Raw genomic sequence first — 11,804 nt, forward strand, 5'->3', positions numbered from 1 at the left:
TTCTTGATATTCGGGTAACTGATTTTGAGGAATTAAAGACTCTTCAAAGGAAGGACTCAAAGCTGTTGGATATCAAAAAAAGAGTCAGAAAATCTCAAGGGCCGTTGCATTACAGTATGGATAAAGATGGAATTCTTCGGTTTCGAGATCGTAGGGTGGTCCCCAAAGATTCAGAACTCAAGGAGCGGATTATGACAAAAGCTCATGCGGCCCCTTATTCAATTCATCCCGGCAGTACGAAGATGTACCGGGACTTGAAGAAAAATTATTGGTGGGATGGAATAAAGAGGGATATTGCCTTGTATGTTGAGAAATGCCACACATGCCGTCAAGTCAAGGCCGAGCATCAAAGACCTGCTGGTATGCTCCAACCCTTCCCTATTCCTGAGTGGAAGTGGGATCACATCACGATGGACTTTGTAGTGGGCTTGCCGAGGACGCCTAGTGGAAAAAATTCTATTTGGGTGATTGTTGACCGGTTAACGAAGAGTGCTAATTTCTTGTATGTTAATAACACCGATTCCTTGGGTAAGTTGACCCGCTTGTACGTCAAGGAGATAGTACGGTTGCACGGCATACCAAAGAGTATAGTGTCGGATCGAGACCCAAGGTTCACGTCTCAGTTCTGGAAGAGTTTGCAGGCAGCATTGGGTACTAAGTTGAAGTTCAGTACTACATATCACCCGCAGACAGACGGCCAATCAGAGCGTACCATTCAGACCCTTGAAGATATGTTGCGGGCATGTGTCATGGAATTTCAAGGGAGTTGGGAAAACTACTTGCCGCTCATAGAGTTTGCGTATAATAATAGCTTTCATGCGATCATTCAGATGGCTCTTTATGAAACTCTTTATGGGAGGAAGTGCAGATCACCTTTGTGTTGGGATGAAGTCGGGGAGAGTAAGATAATTGGACCCGAAATAATTCAAGAGATGCAAAGCCAAGTTCGGATCATCAGAGAAAAAATGGCGGCAGCTCAAAGTCGTCAGAAAAGCTACGCTGATACCAGGAGGAGAGAGTTATCTTTTGAAGAAGGTGATTGGGTTTATCTCAAAGTCTCTTCCATGAAAGGAGTTAAGTATTTTGGTAAGAAGAGGAAACTGGATCCGAGGTATGTCGGTCCTTTTCAGATCTTGGAGAAGGTAGGGTCCCTCGCCTATAGAGTTGTTTTGCCAGAATATTTTGGGGATATTCATGATGTCTTCCACGTATCATCCTTGAAGAAGAGCTTTAGACAACAAGAGCCGCGCTTTGTTGACCCAGAGAGTATTCAGTTGCAACCGGACCTTACTTATGAGGTTGTTCCGTCGCAGATCATGGATTGGAAGGAGCAAAGTTGAGGTCCAAGACGATACCTTTAGTTAAGGTGGCATGGGGAGATCCGTTAGCTCAAGATTTCCCTTGGGAGAGAGTAGCTGACATGAGGGAGCAGTACCCATATTTGTTTGAGTAAGAGACGGTACGTCTCTTAATTTTGGTCACAGGTGGTTTTATGTGGAATTATGTGGCTTGTTTCAAGTTGGTGTTTGATCTTACAAATTTCAAGGACGAAATTTGTTTTTAAGGGGGGGAGGATGTGATGACCCGCTTTTACGTGTATTTTCACTGAAAAAATATTTTAATTTAATTAAAATAATAGTTCTTTTATTTTAGATTATCGAATTTTAATTGGATTTTATTTGTTATTTGAGTTTAAATTGCTGTTTAATTTATTTTAGCTTGTTTTTGGATTTAAAATTAAATAGTTAGTTTTTATTAGTTATTTATTATATTTTAGCTTTACGTTATGTTTAAGATATTTTCTTGGTTTTATTTCTTTTAAAGTTATTTTCATTGGATTAGTTGTTGAACCCTAGAGGTGAGGATTGGACCTCATTTCTTTTTTCCATATTTTATTTTCTCTTTTTCCTTTCTCTTTCTTCTCTTTTTCTTTCTTTTTCTTTCTTTTTTTCCTTCCTTCGTCCCCGTGCGTCGACCCCCCCAGTGCGATCTCTCTCTCTCCTCTCCTCTCCTTCATGCTGAAGCTCCCAGCCACCTAGTACAACCGCTAGTCGGCGCCGTGAGCCACACCACCACCACCAATCTCTTCCCCTCCCTCCGATGAACCACCCCACAAATTTCCACCGCCAACGGAGCCACCGTTTAGCCGAAATACCTCCTCCAAGCCGAACGGCTTTTGCTTCAATTTGCCGTCGTCGCTCCACCTCTAGCCACCACCTCCTCACCACTTCATCACTGACTCCTTGCCGTCCTAAACCACCCATTTCCGGCCTCAATCCGTCGCCGGAACAGTCCCCACGAGCTAACCCTCCGATTTGGGTATTTTGGCCTCTTATCGCCATTTTCGCCGCCACCCACGGCCGACCCTCACTTCCACTAGCTTCATAAACATCCCTAGGCCATTCCCTATCAATCCCGAGCTTTGGTTTGTCCCCGTTCAAAAGTGGGTATTTTACAACCCACAACCACAGTGTTTTTACACTGTTATGTTGCTTTCTCTTCGCCGTTTGCTGCTCGCCGATCTGTCAAAAATTATCTTATAGCGCTGTAAGTATTTTCCAAACTCTACTTTTAGATTTAAATGTATTTTGCTCTTACAATAGATATTTATCTGTTGGTTGGTTGATTCAGAACCGAGTCCAAGGAGTTCGGGGGTCGGATGGATTGAGGACGGAGTGCTTGGTTTTGGTTGTTTGTGATTGCTTGATTATTTGTGCCATGAGGTGTGCGTTACATATTGCATACATGTGCATTTTATTTTAATTGAGAAAATCATGTTTTGTTGGCGTAATTGGATTTCGGGTGCTTGTGGCTCACGAGCCCAAGCCGGGATGGGTTATTATCTCGGTGAAGCTCCTCTGGTCACTTGGGAGTGGATAATACTGAGTGACGTCCCCTGGGTTGTCATAGGGTGATGACTGGGTCGCACGATACGGTAATGCTGTCGTGTCGACTCCGTGGTCCCTAGAGTGGCGGGGACTAGAGGATGGCCTGGCCAGGTATGTGCTGGGCGTGAGTTTGGGCATCGCTCGTTTAGGTGTCACACACGTGGTCGTTACCTGCGTTGTGGCACAGAGCCAGGGTGTGCGGATGATCCCTAGGGGAGATCATGGTGCATGCATAATGGGATCGTTTTTATGGTTTTCGAATGTGGGCAATTTTCTGGGAAAATGGCGAGGTTTGGTGTTGAGGCTTTTGATCTATTTTCAGGGAAAATGGTGGTTTGGGCCATTATCTGGGATAATGGCGAGGCTTGGTTTTAAGCGACATGTTTTTGGGCCAAATGAGTTTTTGGCGTGCGTGGAAAAATATGGTTTTACGGGACATGTGCAATGGTTTTTCTTTCATGCATGTTGTTTGAGTTTTATATGTTTTTATCTAGTGGTGTTTGAATTTTACTTACCTGCGGCACCATTTTTGGTTCCGTAGATTTTGGTGTAGAGTTCGAGGAGGAGGAGGAGGCTGAGCCCGAGGATGCGGCTCTGCCGGAGTTCTGAGTTGGGTTATGCTTTGTTTTGGGCTTTGAAATAATATTTGTGTTTGTAATATTTTAATATGTAGGTTTTGAACAGCTTTGTATTAAATAAGAAAAATTCTGGTACTTAGTTTATGACTTTGCTATTTGCTGTGTGTTTCTCGTGCACATTTTTTGCTTATATACACACTTGACACTCGTCAGTAGGGTGGTGACCCGTGATGTCATCATCAGAACGTCTCGATTTTCTCGTATCCGTGCGTGGGGATTTGGAGGCGTCACAAAAATTCTCATCTCATTCTATCTTATTTCCAAACAAAATTCAAATACAAAATTTTCAAACTAATCTATGAAACTTTTCAAACTAATCATTACAAGTTTTCCAAACTTTCAAAAAAAAAAAAACAATTCAATATTTTCAAATCTTCAAACAAAAATAATATTATAAAACTATTTCTCTCTCATTTCTCAAAATCTAAAAAACAACTCAAACTATTTCAATATTATTTTATTACTATTCGCAGAATTCTCTTATCATCTCATCTCACTCCCCAAACAAGTCTTGCTTCTAGAATATAGGCTCCAACTATTCTCAACAGTTCATTTATTTTACAATATGAGAATGTGAATTAGCTGGTGAAATGTTCAAATAAAGAGTTTAACCTGATTAATACATTGAGAATTGATACCACATAATATATTTTATAATTACGTTTTAAAATAAGGAGGATATTTTAGAAAGAAATACTTTTATAAGTTATTTTATAAAAATATCCATAATTTAAAACATAATTGTGTAAGATGTTGTAAAATGTTATAGTGTAGAACAAACTATTTATCTACTTAATATTATTTTAGGTGAGGTTTGGATAGTGAGTTGAGATGAGATGAGTTGAGATTAAAGTTTAAAATTAAATTAAATATTATTAGAATATTATTTTTTAATATTATTATTATTTTACGATTTGAAAAAGTTGAATTGTTTATTATATTTTATGTAAAAATTTAAAAATTTATAATAATGAGATGAGATGAGATAGATTGAGAGTGTTTGTATATCCAAAGTACCTAGCCTTATTCATTGTGTCTCCCTCATTTGTTTCTTTATTTTCTGCTATTTTTTTTACTATTTACTACTTCAGTGGCTTCCTACATCATTGTTTAAGAAGTCAGTATGCATAAAGCACTCTTAGGGCATCTTTAGACATTTAAGTTTGATTTGGCCTAAGAAAATTCTCATTTCAAACTCAAAATTATCATTTCATCATTACAACTTTTCCAAATCTCCATACAAAATATAATAAATAATCTAATTTTCTCTTAACTTTTTTAAATTCCAAAACAATAATAATATTAAAATATTTTATCTTAAAACTCAAAATTCTTACATACCAAACCATACCTTAAAGTGTCTTAAAATTTTGTAAATAGTAGTGAAATAGTTTGTGTGAAGATTTTTTTAAATTTTTGAAAAATGAAAGGAAAAAAATTGAATAAAAATATTTGTCAAAATACTTATTGTATTGAAATTTGTGAAAATGAATAGATAAAGTTATAATAGTCGCTTGAATGTAATTTTTGTTTTAAAACTTATAAAAATTATATTGATTTTTATGTTCGAGTAATGATTATGTAATGATTAAATGAAAAGTTTTGTCATATCGGGACACTTGATGTGATACCCCGTTTTTACGTGTATTTTCACTGAAGGGTTGTTTTTAATTTGAATAATATATTGGTTTATTTATTTTAAATTAATGTGTTTTAATTGGTTTTAATTTATTTGATGTGTTTAATTTATTTTAGTCGTTTTACGGTTTTTAATATCGTTTTCGGCGGATCGGTTTTTGGTCTCCGGAGTGAGGATTGGACCTCATTTCTTTTCTTTCCTCTTTTTCTTTTTCCCTTTTTTCCTTTTCTTTTTCCTTCTTTTTCTTTCTTTTTCTTTCTTTTCTTCTTCTTTCTTCTCCTTTCTCTCCCACGTACGCCCAGCTGCCCCTTTTTCTCATTCCCGTCGCCACCACTTTGACCGGCCAGTTCTCCGCCGTCCGGCCACCGTTTGGTGCGCCGTCACCACCATTCTCTTCCCCTTCCACCAGAGATCATCCCCACCAATTTTCAGAGCCATCGGACCAGCCGTTAGCTTTCGAGAGCCGCCGGAAGTCGCTGCACCTGCTCTGTTTTTGCCACTGTCGCCGGTTGCTTTCGCAGCCCAGAACCGCCGCTCTCCGGCGGCGTGGCCGACACCACCCACCCAGTTTTCTTCCCCTCTCACCGGTGAACATCCCCACCAAGTTTCACCTCCATCCGAGCCACCGTTAGCCGCCACGAGCTCCTCCAAGCCATACGGGTTTTCACCATTTCCGGCGCCGTCGCACCACCTCCGGCCACCATCTTTTCACAGCTTCTTCCCCTACCTCTTGCCGACCTAAACCACCTATTTCCGGCCTCGATCCGTTGCCGGAGCAGCTCCCACGAGCTCAACTCCGTTCAGCCCCTTTTGGCCTTCGACCGCCATTTCCACCACCACCCACGGCCAAAACTTGTTTCCTTTAGCTTCATAGATATCTCAAGACCATTCCCTATCAATCCCAAGCTCTAGTTTGTCCCCGTTCAAAAGTGGGTTTTTCACAACCCACGACCACAGTGAATTTTCACTGTGACGTTGCTTTTTCGCCGCCGTTTGCAACGCCGCTTGTTTTCTAAAATTGCCATATAGCGCTGTAAGTATTTTCCAAACCCTATTTTCAGATTTAAATATATATTGCTCATTCAATTATTTATTTTATCTGCTGGTTGATTGATTCCAGACTGAGTCCGAGGAGTTCGGGGGTCGGATGGATGGAGGACGGAGTTGCCTGTTTAATTGTTTTATGTTGTTGGATTATTTTACTATGCATTGTTATGGCATTGCATGGTGCATGCACGTGTGTTTGTGGCAGTGTGTGAAAAGCCTGTGTATTGGCGTGAGTGGTTTTACGGGTGCGTGTGTATCACGACCCCAAGCCGGGATGGGGTATTATCCCGGTGGAGCTCCTCTGGTCACTCGGGAGCGGAATAAACTGAGTGATGTCCCCTGAGTTGTCGCTAGACGACGAGAGCGGGGGCTAGGGGTTGCTTGGCTACGAACGCGCCGGGCGCGGAACCGGGCATCGCCCTACGCACCGACTCCGTGGCCCTTCGCTGGTGAGGGCTAGAGGATGCTTGACTACGCACGCGCGGGGCGCGGAACTAGGCATCGCTTGTTAGGTGTCACATGCGTGGTGGTACTCTGCGGTGTGGCACTGGAGCCAGGGTGTGCGGATGACCCCTAGGGGAGGTCATGGTGCATACGGTTAAAATTGGATAATGGTTTGAGAGGCCAAATGGGACTTTTGGCGTGGTATTGGGCCAAATGGACTTTTGGCGAGATATTGGGCCAAATGTGACTTTTGGCGTGTTAGTTGGAAAGGTTGTGTGTTTTTGGGCCAAATGGGTTTTTGGCGTGTGTGGAAAACTTGTGTTTTATGGGCTTTGTGCATTGGGCATGTTTCATGCATATTGTTTGAGTTTTATGTGTTTTTATCTGGTAGCGTTTGGGTTTTACTTACCTGTGGTACCATTTTTGGTTCTGTAGCTTTTGGTGCAGAGTTTGAGGACGAAGAGGAGGAGGTTGAGCCCGAGGATGCGGCTCCGCCGGGTTGCTGATGATATGTTTTATATTTGTTTAAAACTATATTTGTTTTTGTAATATTTTAATTATGTATGTTTTAAAACAGCTTGTATTACGTTAAGAAAAATTCTGGTACTTAGTTAAGACTTTCGTTATCCGCTGCGTTTCTTTGTACACATATGTTGCCTTGCACACACTTGGCACCCGTCGATGGGATGGTGACCCCGGGTTGTCACCATCCGGACGTCTCGATTTCTCCTTGTTCAGGCGTGGGGATTTGGGGGCGTCACAGGAGTATCTTAAAAGTTTTTAAATAGTAGTGAAATAGTTTGAGTGCAATGTTATTAAGTTTTAGGAAATGAGTGAGAGAAAATTGAATAAAAATAATATAAAGATAAAAAATCGTTTGATTATAATTTTTTAATATTAATTTTGTTTTAGAGTTTGTAAAAGTTGTATTCAATTTTTTAAATGAATTCAATTCTTCTATTCATTATTCATATATTAAATATTTAATAAAAGAAAAAACTAATAAAAGTTAAAAAAAAGTGTGGTGTGCGGAGGTTGTATGAATAGTAGGAGGTTGTGTAGATTTTTTTCTTCATTTTTATATTGGAATAATGATTAGGTAATGATTAGATAAAAAAATTAAAAATTTGAAATTAAAAAAAGTTTTGTATTTGAGTGATATTTAAAGATGAAATTATGAGGAATATTAAGAATTCTCATAGTGTCCAAACATGCAAAAATTTGAAATATTTTCTTATATTTGAGTGATATTTGGAAATAAAGTTATGAGAAATTTTGGAAATGTATGGTGCTACCCAAACATTGATGGACACACTACATACAATCACATTGGTAAGGAACATTAAAAGTATGGAAAGGTATAAAGATATTGCAAATGTTCTAGAGAGAATAGGGGTGGGTTCCAACTTTGACTATGATAGAAGCTCAGAGCTCTGATTGGAGTGTGATTTGGCCAAGGCCCACTATTGAAGGCCTAAGGCCCAAGACTCAATTTGACATTTGGGCTTCTCATTTTAGAAAAACCTGTTTCAAAATTGTTTTAAAAAAAAGACAAAATCATCAACACCCTAGTGGGCTTCCTATTTTCAAAAACTAATTAAAAAAACTTAAATACAATAAGTAAATTATACATATATATATATATATATATATTACAAAACCAAAGAGAAAAAAAAATACACAATCACAAACATAATGTAAATAAAAAATGCAAGGGAACCCCCCAAACAACTAGTACAATTACAACCACAACCAAACAACAACCTCCACAATCACAAGTTCACAACCTATCAACCACCATAATTACAATCACAATCAACACCAAACAACTACCCGTCTACCACAATCAAAACCAATCCTAACCAACTTCACCAAAGTACTCAACCAATTTACAATGTAATAATGTATCATTATAAAACAAAAAAACTACAAATTAGTGATTACATATTGACAATAATTTTCAATTTCTCAGCACAATCAACCTCCAATTCCAAGCATCCCCACATTGGTTTGGAAATTAAAAAAACTTAGAACTAAAACATTATTTTGAACTAACAAAAACAAACAAGGCTTTTTTGCTAATGGTATTTCATTTCTCACCAATAAAGGGGGTTCAGCATCCCATGGTGTACTCGTCTCAATCAATTGCAATTATTTTGTGGTTCACAGCTAGGTCTACAAAATTATAAAAATTAAGTTAAATAATTAAAACATTAAAAATATGTAAATAATAATTTAAAAGCATAAAGTTATTCGATTCAAACCTATAGCTCTTGGCATCAACGATATTTAATCCAATGGGCATTGGACTTAGCCAATTTTGTGTGCAAACGAGGGCCTTTACGGTGGTTGGAGCCAATGAAGTCCGATAAGCATCCAACATGTGACCTCTAGTGCTAAACACTGATTTAAATGAATGACTAGCACATCTTGGGCTATTTGGGAAAGAATTGGAAACTTGATTCGACCAAGTTAATATATGAAATGCATTAGAAGGTGCCTCGACATCTTTCATAAAATAACACTCAATCTTAGACTTACACTGCATAATATTCCTCAATGTATGGATTTGATGATATTGTCGCATCAAAATAGATGAACTCTGTATATGTATGTCATCTAAGGAAGATGTTGAGCAGGTTGGGCATGAGGAGCTACCACCTTCAATTGAAGATTAATAACTGCTGTTGTATTGGCTATATTAGTTATCAATATCACTTTTCAACTCTCTAATAGACTAATCATACTTCTAACATTCCACCGGGGACATCCTTAATCCAAAGTTGTACAATAATCAACTTATATCGGGAATTAAGAATATCAGTCACAAATAGTAATCTATTTATCTTCTTAACATCCCCACAATATTTATTATATTTAGATTTCTTCCTCATAGCTATACCATTCAACAATCTGACAGTGTCAATACAGCCATGTTGAAATGGTCATAAAGCCCCCAAGAACTCCTCGAAGTACATGTTGTGCAATATTTGAAACTAGATATGAGCATAGTTATGTCATGAAATAAATTCAAAAATTGAAACTAGATGTTGTGCAATATTTGAAACTAGATATGCGCATAGTTATGTCATGAAATAAATTCAAAAATTGAACAAAGCACCTCACATTGGCCCAATCAATTGTATCCGGTGCATCGAGCCCCCTTCTCCCCCTATTGACTCCAACAATGCATACCTCAAGCCCCCTTCCTAGACCTCCATTTGCTCGAACACTCTTTGGTACTTCTACCATACATTCAACATCGTGTATGTAAAGTTCTATCAAGTTGGAACGTCCAAGCTCAACATACTAGAAGACGAGATCTCATGCTGATCGGCTATAGTTAAACTTGCTAAACCTTTAGGGGAAAGCCCTCACATATCTCACAAGGTTGCAGACTTTAGTAATGGAATCATCAACCTCCTACAACCCCTCAACAACTACGAGGTTGATGATATGAGCACAATATCAAATACGAATAAACTCATGCTCACAAATTGTAACAACCCTCTCCTTTCTCTCTATGATGGTCACGAGTCTCATTCGACGTGCCAAACTTCGATGGCTTACTTTTAAAGATATCAAGCGATTTCTAAACTAAACTAGTGTTTTAAAGCCCTCGAATACTTGAAATGTCTTGAAAATATTTATATGGGATGTTTCCAATATTATTGGATGAAACCTGATTTTAAGTAAGACAATTATAATATTCTTAAAGAGCTCCAAAATATTATAATTGTAGAAAATCATTTTAATTAAATGATTTTAGTCATTTAAAAATATTATAAGATTCAAATTATGTTGAAAACTCTAATTAATTAAATGATTTTGTTCTCTTAAAAGTAATTAACAAAACTTCATCAGTTAATTAGTGATGAAAGATTATATTTTATAAGCTAGATTTTAGTTTAAATTGTATTCTATCTTAATTCCTCTCAGTGTTTTCAATTAAATCAATATTTACGCATTTTCAAATCAGTATTTAAAACCCATCGTTAGATCGTTTTAAAGACCCTAAGATGAAGGGTTGGGATTAAAATCCCAAGACCCCTAGCTTTTCCCACCATTTCCTCTCTTTCTCTCTCTCTCTCCTCCCTCTCCCTTCAGCTTACGCGTGCACCCCTCCTCCCCCTAGCCTATTCTTTCTCTTAGCTCACCAGCCTCATCGCTGGCCACCAATAGCTCCCCTTAGTCCAGTGACCACCTACCTACCAGACCCAAGCCATCACGAGCCTTTCTCTTCCCATTGTAGCCTAACCCGAAATGGGTTTCACCCATGGGTTTCTTCCTCTCTCACAGCCTTGGGCCACTATCCTTAGCCTCCAACCCCACTGAGCACCACCACGACCACCTTTTTCCTCCTTCCCCTTAACCGAAAGCCCATAGCTCCTCCCTAAACCCACGCACACATGCACGAAAACCATAGGTTTCTCCTCCTTGCGCCATTGTGTGCTGCCACCCATGCAACTGCACCACCACCAGTAGCACCCCCTTTCACCGATGACCACTCCCATGCCTAGCCATGGCCCAGCTGAACCCCCCATCTCCCCCATTCTCCTCCACTCTCCCATAACTTCTCTCTCATGCACGGCTAGATCTGCTGTCGTAGCACCACTGTACGCCTCCCAGATGCCATCACCTGTCTCTTAGTACCTCCTTTAGCACTTCCATGCCCCACCATGGCCAACCAAGCTCCCCCTCCATTTCTCTTGTTTGAGACCCACGACCCAAGCTCCTCTAAGAGCCATCGTGTCTTCGATGTGTGCCACCTCGGCACCACCATGAGGCCACCACCTCAGTGTTGCGACTAAACTTTGACTCAAATTAATGAATCAAAAATCTAGTGCAGTTTTACCTGCAAGTATACAGGCGTTGTAGTATCTTACAGGATCGAATCCACAGGGAAAGGTTACTTAAAATTAAACTTGTTGAAAAATGTGAAAAACTTCACAAAGTGAAAACAAGAGGATGATATGTACAATGGATGGAAAAGTGCAATGAAAATCAAAATTTACTGGTCGTGAACCAGATTCATGTTTGTTTGTTGGATTTAAGTGCAGCGATGAAATGTAAGGAATTAAAATGCAAGGAGAAATAAATGACAGTAATTTAAATAGACAGAAATTAAAGGTGAAAGGAAAAGTAAAA

The 11,804-nt window shown here is 39.0% G+C and overlaps 1 long non-coding RNA gene across 1 annotated transcript; it reads right to left on the reverse strand.

Moving 5' to 3' along the window:
* Nucleotides 1-8,365: 8,365 nt before the first annotated feature.
* On the reverse strand, nt 8,366-11,557 carry LOC122298580. The gene is made up of 2 exons (XR_006239455.1): nt 8,921-11,557; nt 8,366-8,831 (listed from the first exon to the last, which is right to left on the reverse strand). It is a non-coding gene; the product is annotated as an uncharacterized LOC122298580 (long non-coding RNA).
* Between the last annotated feature and the right edge of the window lie 247 nt (nt 11,558-11,804).

Source organism: Carya illinoinensis, chromosome 16, assembly GCF_018687715.1.
Source record: "Carya illinoinensis cultivar Pawnee chromosome 16, C.illinoinensisPawnee_v1, whole genome shotgun sequence".
NCBI classification, from domain to species: domain Eukaryota; kingdom Viridiplantae; phylum Streptophyta; class Magnoliopsida; order Fagales; family Juglandaceae; genus Carya; species Carya illinoinensis.